We start from the raw sequence: 14,088 nt of genomic DNA, 5'->3' as shown, positions 1-14,088 counted from the left end.
TCAAGCATAATTCTAAAATTGAGTAAACTTCTCAAAGATGAAAGATGGGCTCCTTCAAGCCTGTATCAACTATTTTCTTACTTACTAATCTGATTTAACATCATCACCCAAATCTTACTTAAAAGGCACAAAATTGAGCTTCTCTTCAGGATACTCACAGACTGAACTTCAGAACAGTGATGTGGGATTAGTTTTTGGGGGGGAGGGGAAGTTTGCCTTAAATGCCAACACCTGAGTTTTGAATAGTGGCTGTAGCAGGGTTTGAGGAGGATTTAAAACCTACTTCCCTGCAGGGTCGCAGATAGGAGCTGACAGGATGCCCTCCCACTACCAGCCAGTTGGTGCAGTATTCCCACCCCGTGTTGCAGCTTCCTCGCTCCCGAGGCTACCTAGTTTTGCCCCGTCAGGGCTCAGGGTAGCGCACGTGGAGGTGTAACGGGGGACCCCCCGGAGCCCGTTACCGCTGGGGCCGGCCTCGACTGCTGAGGTGGGGGCGCAGCCGGCGGCGGCGCCCCGGCACGGTGCTTCCCGTCCGAAGGGGATGCGGCTGCCGCGCGCCAGGCCCGCGGCCGTTGGGGCGTTCCAAACAGTCGGCTCGTGCCGCGGCAGCAGCTCACCTCAGGGCCGGGAGCTCTTGCTCTGAGAGGTTTTTGCCCGGGTCTATAAAGCCTGAAGGAAATCACTTCAAATTATGGTGTGAGCAGAGAGAATTAAGGTAAAGCGTGCTGGGTTTCATTCTGTTCCTCTTCCAGTTTTAACTCAGGGGGCACATACAGAAGCTGTCAAAGGCTGTGTGTGACTTAACTGATGGTCCCCCATGGAGATAAGTAATTATTCCTATTAACAAATGAGGAATGGATCAATCGAAGCTGAAGAAGGGAATAAGATATATGTCCATACTGAAGTCATGACAGTGACTGCATTTGGTGGAGCTTCTCAGGTTGCAGCCTGTTTTGTATTCTGCTATTGTAAAACCATGACTTAGTTTAAAACTAATGTGACGTAGCGGCTGCAGAATAAACATGCTCATTGTTTCTTTCCTGAGCATTAGATTTCTGACTGGTTAATAAAAATGCATGTAGTATTTCATCCCCAAGCCACTGTAAATCCTGGTATATGCTCTAGGACTAGAACTATTCTTGTAGAAAGGGTGCCAACTACTAAATATATTTTTGTAATATCCTCAGTGTGGGTAGATCCTTGGTCACACAAGAAAGGGTAACCTGTGTAATAAGAAGCTATGTTTCCATCAATGTGAGTGTGTTCTTGCAGACTAGGTGCTGATGCATTTTATTTAGATATTCAAATTAGGATTAACTATACCAATCAATACTTATTGTTGTAATTGAAGGTGCACTAGCATAGGTTCTGCTGATGAAAATTTCCTAAAATGAAAAAAAAAAAATCCTAAATTTTCACACATTCACGTTTGCTAATAACTCATTGCTTGGAAGATCATCCTAATGTTAGGCAGAAATCAAAGTAACACAAAGAAAACTGCTTGCATTCAGTAACATGTTTAGAAAAATCTTGCTTTCCTTAGTAGCTTGTAAACTCTAAACATTGTCCTTGATGGATTGTTTCAGTAGGGTTAAGCACTTCAGTCAATGCTTGACCTGATTTTAGCACAAGCTGAAGTTCCGTGCTCCTGTTTTGCTGCTTAAGTTAATACTTAAGTGATACAGTGGGGTGAATTGCAAATTAAATGGATTGAGCTCAAACTGTCTCACCAGAATGTTTAAAATGGCACAAAGTGCCTTACCTGTCATGAGTTTATCTTACTGTTCGCTCTACAAGAGGGAACAGTTATCTTTATTTTTTCAGATTTGTCTAGGCTTATATAAAATTATATATAAAAATTGAATTTTTTTTTGTTGAAAATTACAGTGAGACATCAGGAGGTTCCCATATGTTATTGTCACAGAGCTTCTCAATGCAGGGCAAGACAGATACTTAAGACAGCTTCAGCGCACATCACCGGCAGGTTTCATTCCTTCTACAAAAGGATTATTGTGCTAGCTATTCCAAGGGAGATACACAATTGAGTAGAATGAGTAAAAACACAGTACTACTTGATAGAATTTTTTCCTTAATTTAGTCATACAATAGCCATTCAAATGAGAGCAGCTAGGGAAAAGACATTTCTGGAAATGTCTTAGTCATTTATGTTGCTTTTATCACAGAATTTCTTAGAAATAAAATCCTTGTATGTGTTTAGGAGAGAGGTTTATCACATATCATGTTGGAGCATGTTTAGAAATACAAGCTGTTATAGTTGAATTGAGACAAATAGAGTCCAAAGTAAATCCAATCTGTATTTATTAAGGTAGGAAAGCAAAAGCAGCGCTGGGCGGCCGGGGAGTCGCAGCTCCACCAAAGGCTCGCGAATTCAAACAAGCTAAACAGCCCCCTTTATAGGTTGATTTTCGCGCCTTTCGGCTTTTTCGGTTATCGTGGCTCCTCCAAGTCTGGGTAGTTTGTTACAGAGATACGAGTTGTCGTAGTAACATAGCACTGCAATTTGCAACATTTTGGTTAAACCTCACCAAACAGGATGTTCTCTGGTGCAGAATGGTGCAGAAAGATTGCCTTTTCTCGTCCAACCCAATTTGATCACCAAATTACCTCCAATTACTTATTACAATCCCCCCCCTTTTTTTTTTTTATAAGTAATTTGTTGATCAAATCTAGACAACACTTCACAGGCCGCGTCCAATTCAGGCTCCAATTCTGACTATCAATAGGATAACAACTTTTCTTGTCCCCACGGTTCGGTACCTCTCTGCCTTCCTCGTCTACTCTTTAGCAGAGAGCAACGGGATATTAATATCTTCTCGGCAGCAGCAGGTAGTCTTCAGGGGAATTTAGCTGTTATCCTGTTAATAATTTAGAGTGAGTTATCTCTCAAATATATTTCCACCTGTTTGGTTGTTGGGCCCATTTCTAGGCAAATCTTATAGCACACTGTACAATAAAGTTGTCTCTTAAATGAAACACTGTCTCTTAAATGAAAGACAGGACCATTTACAATTTAAACATTGGCAAACAACCCAACATAAATGCCCGGGTTTCAAGCAGGGTATTCCCCGGAAATCTATTTTCACAACAAAAGGGAAAAACCTGAGGGATTCCTATTAGTTTGTATAGTCCACCCCCCCATTTGGTCAGGTATCCTTTCTTCACTTCAAGGTGACTCGTAGTGTATTTGGAACCACTGATCTGGAGTGATTCATTTACCGGTCTCGTTTTTTCTTATCTTCATTCGGAGGTCTCCTGGTTCCGACGTTACAGTCCACCTTTCTGGGAAGATAGGTCCCTTAATTCTGCTGGCATGAGTCCACCCTTTTTCCGCTGTTCGTACAGCTGTATCTGTGGTAAGTAGAACAACAAAGGGTCCTTCCCAACGAGGCGTCAGGGAGGCTTCTTTCCAGGTTTTGATTAGTACCTGGTCTCCAGGCTGGATTCGGTGTATGGAAATGTCCAAGGGAGGTCTTTGTACTACCAAACCTTTCTTTCTTAGTTCTTGTCTCCTTTTTGTCAGTTCTAAAATATATTCTGTTAAAATTTTATCTTCGACCTTCGGGTGCTCTACTAATAATCCAAAGTCATAAGGCATCCCATACAACATTTCAAAGGGGGATATACCAGTATCTGTCCTTGGTTGAGTTCTAATGTAAAGCAAGGTCAGCGATAGACATTTAACCCAATTCAATTTTGTTTCCACCATAAGCTTGGTTAGGTGTTTCTTTATTTCCCCATTCATTCTTTCTACTTTCCCGGAACTCTGTGGGTGCCAGGGAGTATGGTATTCCCATTTTGTACCAAACAATTCAGTTGTTTCTTTAATTATTTTGGACGTAAAATGTGGGCCTCGGTCTGAGTCAATTACCGCAATAGTTCCATACCTTGGAATAATTTCTTCCAAGAGAATTGTAATAACTGTCTTTGCAGTAGCCCTTACCACTGGAAAGGCTTCTACAAAGTGCGTAAGATGATCAACCAAGACTAATAAATACTGATATCTCCCAACCTTCGGCAATTCAGTAAAATCCACCTGTATTTTCTCAAAGGGTCTTTTAGCCAGTTCGCGACCTCCCTGAACCTTTTCCCTAAGTTGTCGTTTATTCACTTTGTGACAGGTTAAACATCCCTCTAAAATCTTTTTAGCTAGACCATATACTCCAACACAGGCATAGTTTGTTTCGAACTGGTCTACTAAAGCCTGAATTCCCCAATGGGTTTTATGGTGTAATTTATTCAGTATTCCCCTAGCTAATCCCTTTGGAAGAATTTCTCTGCCATCTGGTAGCAGCCATTTATCACCATCTCTTTTTGCTCCAATTTGTTTTAGTTTATCCAATTCCTGGAGAGTAAAAGCCTTATCTATTTTTAGCTTTTCTGGCTCTTCCCTCAAGGTCTGAACCATTAATAATGCAGCCCTTTTTGCCTCTGCATCGGCTAGATTGTTTCCTCTTACTGTGTGGGTTAGTCCCTTCTGATGTCCTTTTACATGGACTATGGCTATCTTTAGTGGACCCCTTAAAGCCTTTAATACCTCTTGGATTAGTTTTTCATGGACTAATCCCTTCCCCTGGGTGTTAATTAAGCCTCTCTCCTCCCAAATTTTTCCAAAAGTATGTACTACCCCAAAGGCATATTTTGAATCGGTATAAATGGTTCCAATTTTATTCTCCAAAAGTTTTAATGCTCTCAGTATGGCATATAACTCACACGCTTGTGCGGACCAAGATTTACTTAATGGTCCTGATTCTTTTATCTGAAAGGTGCACCCATCCACAATAGCATATCCCGATTTCCGTTGTCCTTCAACCACTCGTGAGGAGCCATCCACAAATAATTTTTCTCCATCATCTAATTCATCCTCCTCCAAATCCTCCCTTATCTTAGTCTGCAAATTTATTAGTTGGAGACAATCATGTGTCAAATCTTCTCTAGGTTCTCCGTATAAAAATTGGGCAGGATTCTGAATAGAGGTTGTTTCCATTTCTAACCTAGGGGAGTTAATCAAAATTCCCTCATATTTTAGTAATCGACTGTCCGTAAGCCACTTATCAGCTCGTTGTTGCAATACTCCTCGAATGTTGTGGGGGGTGTATACCTTTAGTTCACCTCCCAAGGTGACCTTTCCAACCTCTTCTACCAGTAACGCAGTGGCCACTATTGCTTGTAAACAAGTGGGCCACCCGCGGCTTACAGGATCTAGTATTTTAGAATAATATCCTACAGGCTTTCTCTGTCCTGCCCACCCTTGGGTCAGGACCCCATAGGCTGTCCCGTTTTCCACATTGATAAAAAGTTGAAAGGGTTTACGGATATCTGGTAAACTGAGGACAGGTGCCTCTACCAGGTCTCTTTTCATGTTTTCCCAACGCTCCTCATCTTCAAGGGTCCATTTTACTAACCCGTTCTTAGTTAGTTTTTCATACAAAAATTTTACTTTACTGCTGTAATTTTCTATCCACTGTCGACAATACCCTAATAATCCCAATAACTGTCTTATCTGTCTTTTATTAGTGGGCGCTGTTAGAGACAAAATTCCTTTCACTCTTTCAGGGTCTAATTTCTTGTGTCCCTTTGTGAGCCAATGCCCCAAATATTTTACCTCTTCTTCAGTAAACTGCAATTTGGACTTAGAGACCTTCAATCCCTTAAGGCCTAAAAAGTTCAATAATTTGATGCTTTCATCTCTGACCTCTTCTTGGGTTTTTCCAGCAATCAATAAATCGTCCACATATTGTATCAGGATTAGTCCCTGGCTTAATTCATAAGATTCCAATAACTGTTCCAAAGCTTGTCCAAACAAGTTCGGGGATTCTGTGAATCCCTGAGGCAAAACGGTCCACCGTAATTGTTGTTTTCCATGGGTCTTGGGGTCCTCCCACTCGAAAGCAAAATAGTCCCTACATTCTTTCTCTAAGGGACAGGCCCAAAAAGCATCCTTTAAATCTATAACACTATACCATTTATAGTCTGGACTTAACCGATTAAGTATAGTGTGTGGGTTAGCTACCACAGGAAACCGGGTAATGGTACGTTTGTTTATAGCTCTCAGATCTTGTACTAAGCGATAGGACCCATCTGGCTTCTTTATGGGCAATATTGTGAGGAGACATACAGGGTTCTAAAAGCCCTTGGGCCAAAAGCCTCTCAATTATTGGCTGTAACCCTTCTCTCCCTTCTCTGGACATGGGATACTGTTTTATCCTAATTGGCTGGTCTGGGTCTTTTATAGAGATCGTGATCGGTTCGATATTTAATTTTCCCACCAATCCTGGGCTATACCAAGTTTCTGGATTAATCTTGGCTTTATCTTCTGCAGTTAATAAGCATAATCTTACTTTTAATTTCTCCTGATCTACTTCCAAATTAATTCCTAATTCCACCATCAGATCTCGTCCCAAAAGATTATACTCAGCTTCTGGGACCAGTAAAAATGTTCCCATTCCATATTTATTGGGGGCTTCTATTGCTACATTTCTTATTAGGGGCACCTTGAAAGGTTCCCCCTTCGCGCCAATTACTTGGAGTTTATCCTTTGATTCAACACATCCAAATGGTAATTTTTGGACGGTTGATCTTTCAGCGCCTGAGTCCACGAGGAACTCGAACACTTCATGCTGAGGACCTAATTTCAATTTTATCAAGGGCTCGGTAACCTTAGGGGTCCCCAGCAAATAGAGCCCCTGACCCCCCTAATCTTCCTTAAAAATCTCCTCATCCTGTATTCTTTTCCGACAATTCCTCTGCAGATGTCCCTTCCTGTGACAATAAAAACATTCCATGTCCTGTAGACCAAGTCTCTTCTGTTTCAGTTCTATTGGGCCCTTCCGGGGACTTTCTCCTCTTCTGCCCTGATTTTGCCCTTCCCTTACAGCAGCCATCAAGATTCTGGCATGTTTCTTCTGATTTTCTTCTTCCCTTCTCACATACACCTTCTGAGCTTCTCGTAATAATTCATCTAACCCTCTTTCCTGCCAATCTTCTATTTTCTCTAACTTCTTCCTTATATCCATCCAAGATTTAGCTACAAATTGAGTTTTCAGCAGGACTTGACCCACTTGGCTATCGGGGTCTAACCCAGAATATAGCTGCAAACTCTTTCTCAATCTCTCCAGCCATTCAGTGGGGGTTTCATCTTTCCTCTGTTGTTCATTAAAGGCCTTATTAATACTTTTCCCTCTAGGTACAGAATCTCTAATCCCCTGAATTATCATATCCCGGAGATCAACCATGTTATTTCTATGTGCAGGGTCTTGATTGTCCCAATGGGGCCGCTGTAGGGGCCATTTTACATCTCCGGCGGGACCATGCTGATGCCTCTGATCCCAATGTCTCATGCCTGCTGTTCTAATCATCCCACGCTCTTCATTTGTGAACAAGATCTTCAAAATAGACTCCATCTCGTCCCAAGTGTAAATGTTGGGTCCGAGGAATTGATCAAAATGTTCTGCTACGCCTAATGGGTCCTCTAACAAGTGTCCCATTTCTTTCTTAAATTCCCTCACATCCCCGGAGCTGAGAGGTACAGATACAAATCCGACTCCGGGTTGTGCCCCCCCCATAGCGGTTTCCCTTAACGGATACAATAAATTTTCCTCTCTTCTCTCTCTAGTTTGACTTCTAGTTATTATTCGATTAGAAGGAGGAGCATCTTCCCCAGGGTCTGGGGGTGCTGTTGGAGGGAGATCCTGCTCAAATTCTTGTGGTAGCGGAGGAGGGGGAACATAGGGTGGGGGAGACGCTGGAGGTTCGTCTATATCCCACTTTTTTTTCTTATCATTTTTCTTTTCTTTCAATGGAAACAAATTAGTGTTCTGAGCCGTGCCCAGAATCCATAAAAAGGCATATTCAGTCTCCTCCTTATTAAATGGTTGTTTGTTGTTAACATATATTTAATTGTTGACATATCCAATCCTCCAAAGATCCATAAATTGGCCAATATAAATCTTTTCTTATTTGTTTTCCTCCCCATATTTTCATACAATAATGGACCATTTTCTCCTTAGACTTCCCTTCTCGGTAAGGGGTATCATCCCAATATTGAATCATTTGACCTAAAGGGCTATCTTGGGGTATGTCAGGGAGCCCACCCCCACCCCGTATCTCCTGCATGGAAACAGAAGCCTTACTTTCCTCCTGTCCCATCTTCCGAAAGTGCCTTCTCTCACTCGAAATTCACTCGCTTCCCTCCGTTCGTGGCCCACGCCCTCGCGGACAATGGGAACCGCACTATTAGGAGGTCCACACTCGCTTCGCCCGGCGGACTACTAAGCCCAGTGGACGTCTCAGTCACTCGCACTCCGGGTACCCAAACCCGACCGAACGGAACCGCAATATACTTACTCACTCCCGAGTCTTCATCCGGCTCTTCGTGCACAAAAATTACGGGAAATGCAGTATCTCTTTTCTTTTCTTTTCTTTTTTTTTTTTTTTTTTTTTTTTTTGCTTTCCTATCTCAGTTCGGAAAATCCAGGTGAGCTAAGTCGGAATCTCCTCCGGGACCATCCGAGGATGGGGCGCCCTCCCAGAGTTGAAGTCCGAGTCGGCTGTCTGGATCCGAGTCACGGCACCAAATTTGTTATAGTTGAATTGAGACAAATAGAGTCCAAAGTAAATCCAATCTGTATTTATTAAGGTAGGAAAGCAAAAGCAGCGCTGGGCGGCCGGGGAGTCGCAGCTCCACCAAAGGCTCGCGAATTCAAACAAGCTAAACAGCCCCCTTTATAGGTTGATTTTCGCGCCTTTCGGCTTTTTCGGTTATCGTGGCTCCTCCAAGTCTGGGTAGTTTGTTACAGAGATACGAGTTGTCATAGTAGCATAGCACTGCAATTTGCAACATTTTGGTTAAACCTCACCAAACAGGATGTTCTCTGGTGCAGAATGGTGCAGAAAGATTGCCTTTTCTCGTCCAACCCAATTTGATCACCAAATTACCTCCAATTACTTATTACACAAGCCATTCCTGTATCCTTACGAATGAATTTTCTAAGAACAGTCTTCTGAGATTAAAATTAGCCCCACTGATACCTTTCAAGTGCTTCCCAACCACAGAACTCTATTTTAGGAAAACAAAAGCTGTCAGTGAGATATCCTTTACTTGTCTTTGGGCAGGGTCCCCACAGCAGTCTGTATAAGCAACACATCTTAAAACAAGTTGAACTGGTGAAAGTTTAAAAGAAACAGATAACAGCAGCTTCATTTATTAGGTCCTGATATGGAAAAAATAGTCTGCTTTATGTGCCAGACAGAAATGTTGACAATAAGCAGCCCTAAACCCACAGATAACTGTCATAGACATGAATGCGTCTCAGTCATAATTCTGTATTAGGATAGCTTTACAGAAGACAAATAATCAAAAAAGTGACTAATCCAATATATATAAAATACCAGTGGATATGAAAATGTATGGAAATTGACATAAGGTGGAAAAAAAAAAAGTGGTAAGTGTGCCCCCATTTTCTTCTTCACCATGGACAATCTTCTGAACTTGATTTTATATTCATTATGGTTTATTTAACAAGCATAAAGCATATCATACATAGTTTACATTGTTTTGCTTCAAAGTATAAATTGTAGGACCAAAATATATGAACCCAGGATCGGGATGAAATTTAACCTTCAGTAAGGTTGCATTTGCTTGGTATCTGTCATAATGCTAATAATTGTCACAGTAATCCAGATCTACTCCAGGAAAGTATGATCATGAAAAGACTAATTACTGATATAACTCTCAAATACAGTTTTGTTGTTTACTGCTGGTTTTCATATACCAAACCCAGGAAAAAAAATGACCAAAATTCCAGGCTCTTCTTCTGCTTTCTAGGTGAGTTCATGTGTATGTTGCCTTAAAAAAACCCAAGTACAGTAGATTTTGATCATTGGAAAGTCCTCAAAAATTTCTACCTGGAAATAGGACTTGTTCTTCCTCGCTGGTATAAGGGAGGCTAACAGTACTACATATTTCAAAGCATGATATTTCCTCTTATGCTCTTTTGCTTCCTACAGTACTGAAAAACTATAACAATTTAGACAATTTGTTAGGTTAAAAGTCTGTTTTAGACAATTTTAATTTTAATATCAGATTAAATGCTTGAGCCATTTCTAAGGAGTATAGGGAAGAGCTGCTGCTGGGAGCTATCACAGAACAACAGAAGTAAGACTGGAAATCTTTTCTGTTCCCTCTATAGCACTCTTCAGCACTCCACCAAAAATAATTTGATTTAAATGCAAAAGGAGTTAAGAGTGGAACGAGGCTGAGGGATGAAAGATGACAGAGACCTTGGTAAGAACAGGAGAGAGGAAGATGACTATGAATGGAAGCTGGAAAGGGGTAGAGACTGGTTGAGCAGTAGAACAGGGAAGAGCATAGGTCTGAACTGTTGGGGCAAAGAGGCTGGAAGATGATGATGGTCAGAGAGGTAAGAAGAATGTATGAAAAAAACACTAAGGAAAACAGATGGAGACATCTGATGAGAAATTGAGGTGCGGAACTGAGCCTGACTGGCTAAAGAGAGTGTAGGCCAAGAAATTATGAGGAAACATTGAGGAATCCAAGCAGTAAGACAGGTAAAAAGGGAAAAGAGCCCATTGATACCCGGAGCACTGTGGATAGACTGGCAGTCACTGGAGTTAATAAGAGAAACTGAAAAGGCAAAAAAGAGTGGAAGGAATGGAAATACAGAACTAGAGGTTTTGGATACTTGAAGGAAGCAACTGTTTATAGAGTTTTACTGGTGTTTTTCCTGCCACCGTTTGTTCCTTTTTATGTGTAACTATTTTGGGAGTAGGGGATTTCTATTTCTATGTAGGTTCCTAAACCACATTTATCACTATAGTAACTTGCAAATAGAAGCAGGACTGTTTGCCCTTGGCTGTTGTATATATGATTCTTTGTTGGATTGATGCTTTAAAACAAAATTAGTCAGTGCTAGAACTACTATGCTGCAGAACTTTCAAAACATTGTACACATGTAAACAGAAAATTAACTTGCTATTTTACTAACCTCGGTGTAAGTGTTGAGCTGATTTTTATCACATCTGAGCACAGAATCAAAACCAGGTCCTAAGTCTGGTTTGTACTCACCTGCACTCAAACCTCATTTGTCACCAACATCAAGCTTTTAAACCTTTAGATACAGTGCTGGAAAGAGGGGTCACATACCCGCTATTATTTAAAGCATCATCACATTTCTACTATTTTAGTGAAATAGCCACACTGGGAACGGCTGTAGGAACTCAAAGCTGTTGTTCACACTGAGCATCTTACAAGAGCGCTACAGGGTAGGACTGTATATGAAGCCATTGCTGCTAGGAGAAGCAAAGTAGTCCCACTCAGCTGTTTGGAAATGTCTTGCCCTCATGAGAAGCAGATGCCTCTGGCTGAATTGCAGCTTCTGGTAGAGCAAGAGGCTCTTCGGCATTGCCTTTTGTCTGGCAAGGTCCTTTGCGCAAAGCTGCTGCTTCTTGGTCCTAATTCCCACTCCTTTAGGAGCTAGATGTTGTCTTTCACCAAAACCTGGCTTGTCTAAGAGCAGTGACTTGGAGTTCCTAAATACCACTGGACTCAGACTTGAGTAGAAACCATTTTTCTCACAGAAGGAATCTCTCACCTCAGAGGCAATATCTTCTGGCTTTCATCCATTTGGCAATCAAGAGGAACTGGGATGTAAATACTGCTCTTTGAGAAGCTTAGCTTCTATTTTCTGTTTAGTTCCGAGTTCAGTGGTAACAGGAGCCTATGCCTGACACAGGGGCAAGCAACTGGTTTGTTCCCCTTCTAGGCAACTGCTTCCTTCTTAATGATACATTCAGTGGGAATCTAAAGCCCTCCTCTGGCACAAGCAGCATGATTCTAGAAATACCTTCAATATCTTTCTTCCTAAGAAGGTGCAGAATCATAGCCACGTTTTTTAATCCACTTTGATTACTAAGAACTTTAGTTGGAATCAAAATTCTTGATTTACATTTACTAGGAATTTAGCTTTTGAATGCTCGATGAACATTTTATCTTACTCTGCTATCCTGAAAGTGTCAAAGTAGGAGGGTAGGGATTCTCTAAAGCTAGGAATCAGGGTGTAGGAAATTTTTACAATGGTTTTCTTAAAGTAATTAACTCTTTCCTTCAACAGACATCTTCAAAGTTTTTTCCAGAGATATCTTTAATAAATATCACTTAATAAGTACCATTATTGTGACACTCGCTGATGTCAAAACCTTTAACTGTTAAAATGTGGGCTCACATATTAAAAACTGACACTGCATTCACAAACAAAGCAAGGGCTTTTTTTTTTTTTTTTTTTGGAACATCACAATGAAGATCTGCAATCCAGAAGACAGATAAATTAGTAATCTTGGTTCCACTTTGAAAACTGCCAGGAAGACTAGTCACAAACCCCAGTGTTTGTGGAGAACACTTAATAGTCATTTTGAAAACCAAATTCCACAAGCAAGGAATTGTAGCAGAAAAAGAAACTTGTTCAGGATAAGCAAATACCTTAAGTTTTAAGGCAAGTTCATGAATCTCTCTCACATTTGTGTAAATGCCTTGGAAGTATCACAAGTGTTAAAATAAAAAGGTTGTCACTTTGGAATAATTAAAAAGACACAGGCTCCTCCTAGTGGTAAAAATGGATTATTCATTTTGTTCTGAGAATTTTCTAGCACTATTTATTATTACCAATTATTGTCAGTTAGTCTTTCATTTGGTTCTGAAAGGTGTAGAAGCCTCTAAGTTCTTACTGCAGCTAAGGAATTCATAACTAAAAATCAAAATAAGTGGGACATGACAAAACACATGCAAATCACTAATTTTTTTTCTCCAAAGTAAAGTTTATGTACCTCTCAATGTTTAGGAGCGATAAAGTGAAGGTGGAAAGGATGTAAGACTGCATTCCAAAAGACTTATGTTTTTATAGCAATTTTAAATCCAACCTCCAGATCTGCATTTGGCATCCAGAAAACAGCACTGTGTATTTGGTAGTGGCAACACTGCACGGCATGCCTTTGTCTCAGATGAATATGCCACATTTCCACAGTTAATAGAACACCTGCCAAGTCACCATCATGAAGTACAAGAAAGATTTTGTACATTTCAAAAATTTCTCACGTTTTGAAGCCAAGTCAGTTGCTCTCACTAAAGAGCGGAAGCCCATTGTCAGTCCACTTGCTGAGGTGGTTACTGATTCTTCCTTGCCACTGAACAGCAAGCACTACAACTTGTTAGTCACGCCTGTTCTTAAAAAAAAAAAAAAATCTGTCAAAGAGACAGAGGACCATTTTTTATTATCAGGCACTTTAAAAGTCTTATTCTGGACTTAAGTTTCTCAGCTGTTTAGAGCGTACAGCACTTTATGTAATTTATGATTTTTAAGTCACAGAAAAATACACTTGCAAAAATACAGCTTCTACAGGGAAAAAAAAGTAACTGTACGTAGTAAGTGATGCTGCACGTTTATTTTAAACTCTAGTCTTCCCCTTATAATTTAAACTGGTTTGAATATGTTAGTAGGCCTGCTAACATAGTATTTACAATTTAAAAATTAATATTGCCTACCCAAGTGGGACCCAGTATTGCAGTAAACAGAACATCTATTGTAAGGCAAAGTGATTTCAGTCTTAACTGTACTTGTAATATAGTAGTATCAAGAATATTGCAATTACTAAAAGTTCAGATATTGCTATAAGAAAATTTACAGTCTCAGAGGATGAAAGAAAATAAATACAAAACAAGCTAATTTCAGGGTTGCCAATTTCAACTTTGCCTTTGTATTAGGAAAGGATGAAAAATCCTTTACATGTTGCTTCTCTGCATGTGTGCAAAAAAAATATTCAATATTTTAGATGTGTCTGTTTTCCCTATTTATCTTTTTCAGATACTTTTTTTAAAAAACACAAATTACATGGATGTTATGATAGAAGACAACCGACCAACTTTCAACTGCTTATGTGGAAAGAAATGTAGGTTTTCCATTTATATTCTTCTTTTTTTCATTATTTAATATATGTGTATGATGTACTTTGTATATAAGTACATTAATAAGTAATTATTATTACTTGTAATAACCAATT

This window comes from Grus americana, unplaced genomic scaffold, assembly GCF_028858705.1.
Source record: "Grus americana isolate bGruAme1 unplaced genomic scaffold, bGruAme1.mat H_61, whole genome shotgun sequence".
In the NCBI taxonomy this organism is placed as follows: Eukaryota; Metazoa; Chordata; class Aves; order Gruiformes; family Gruidae; genus Grus; species Grus americana.
This window is presented reverse-complemented; position numbering follows the sequence as displayed.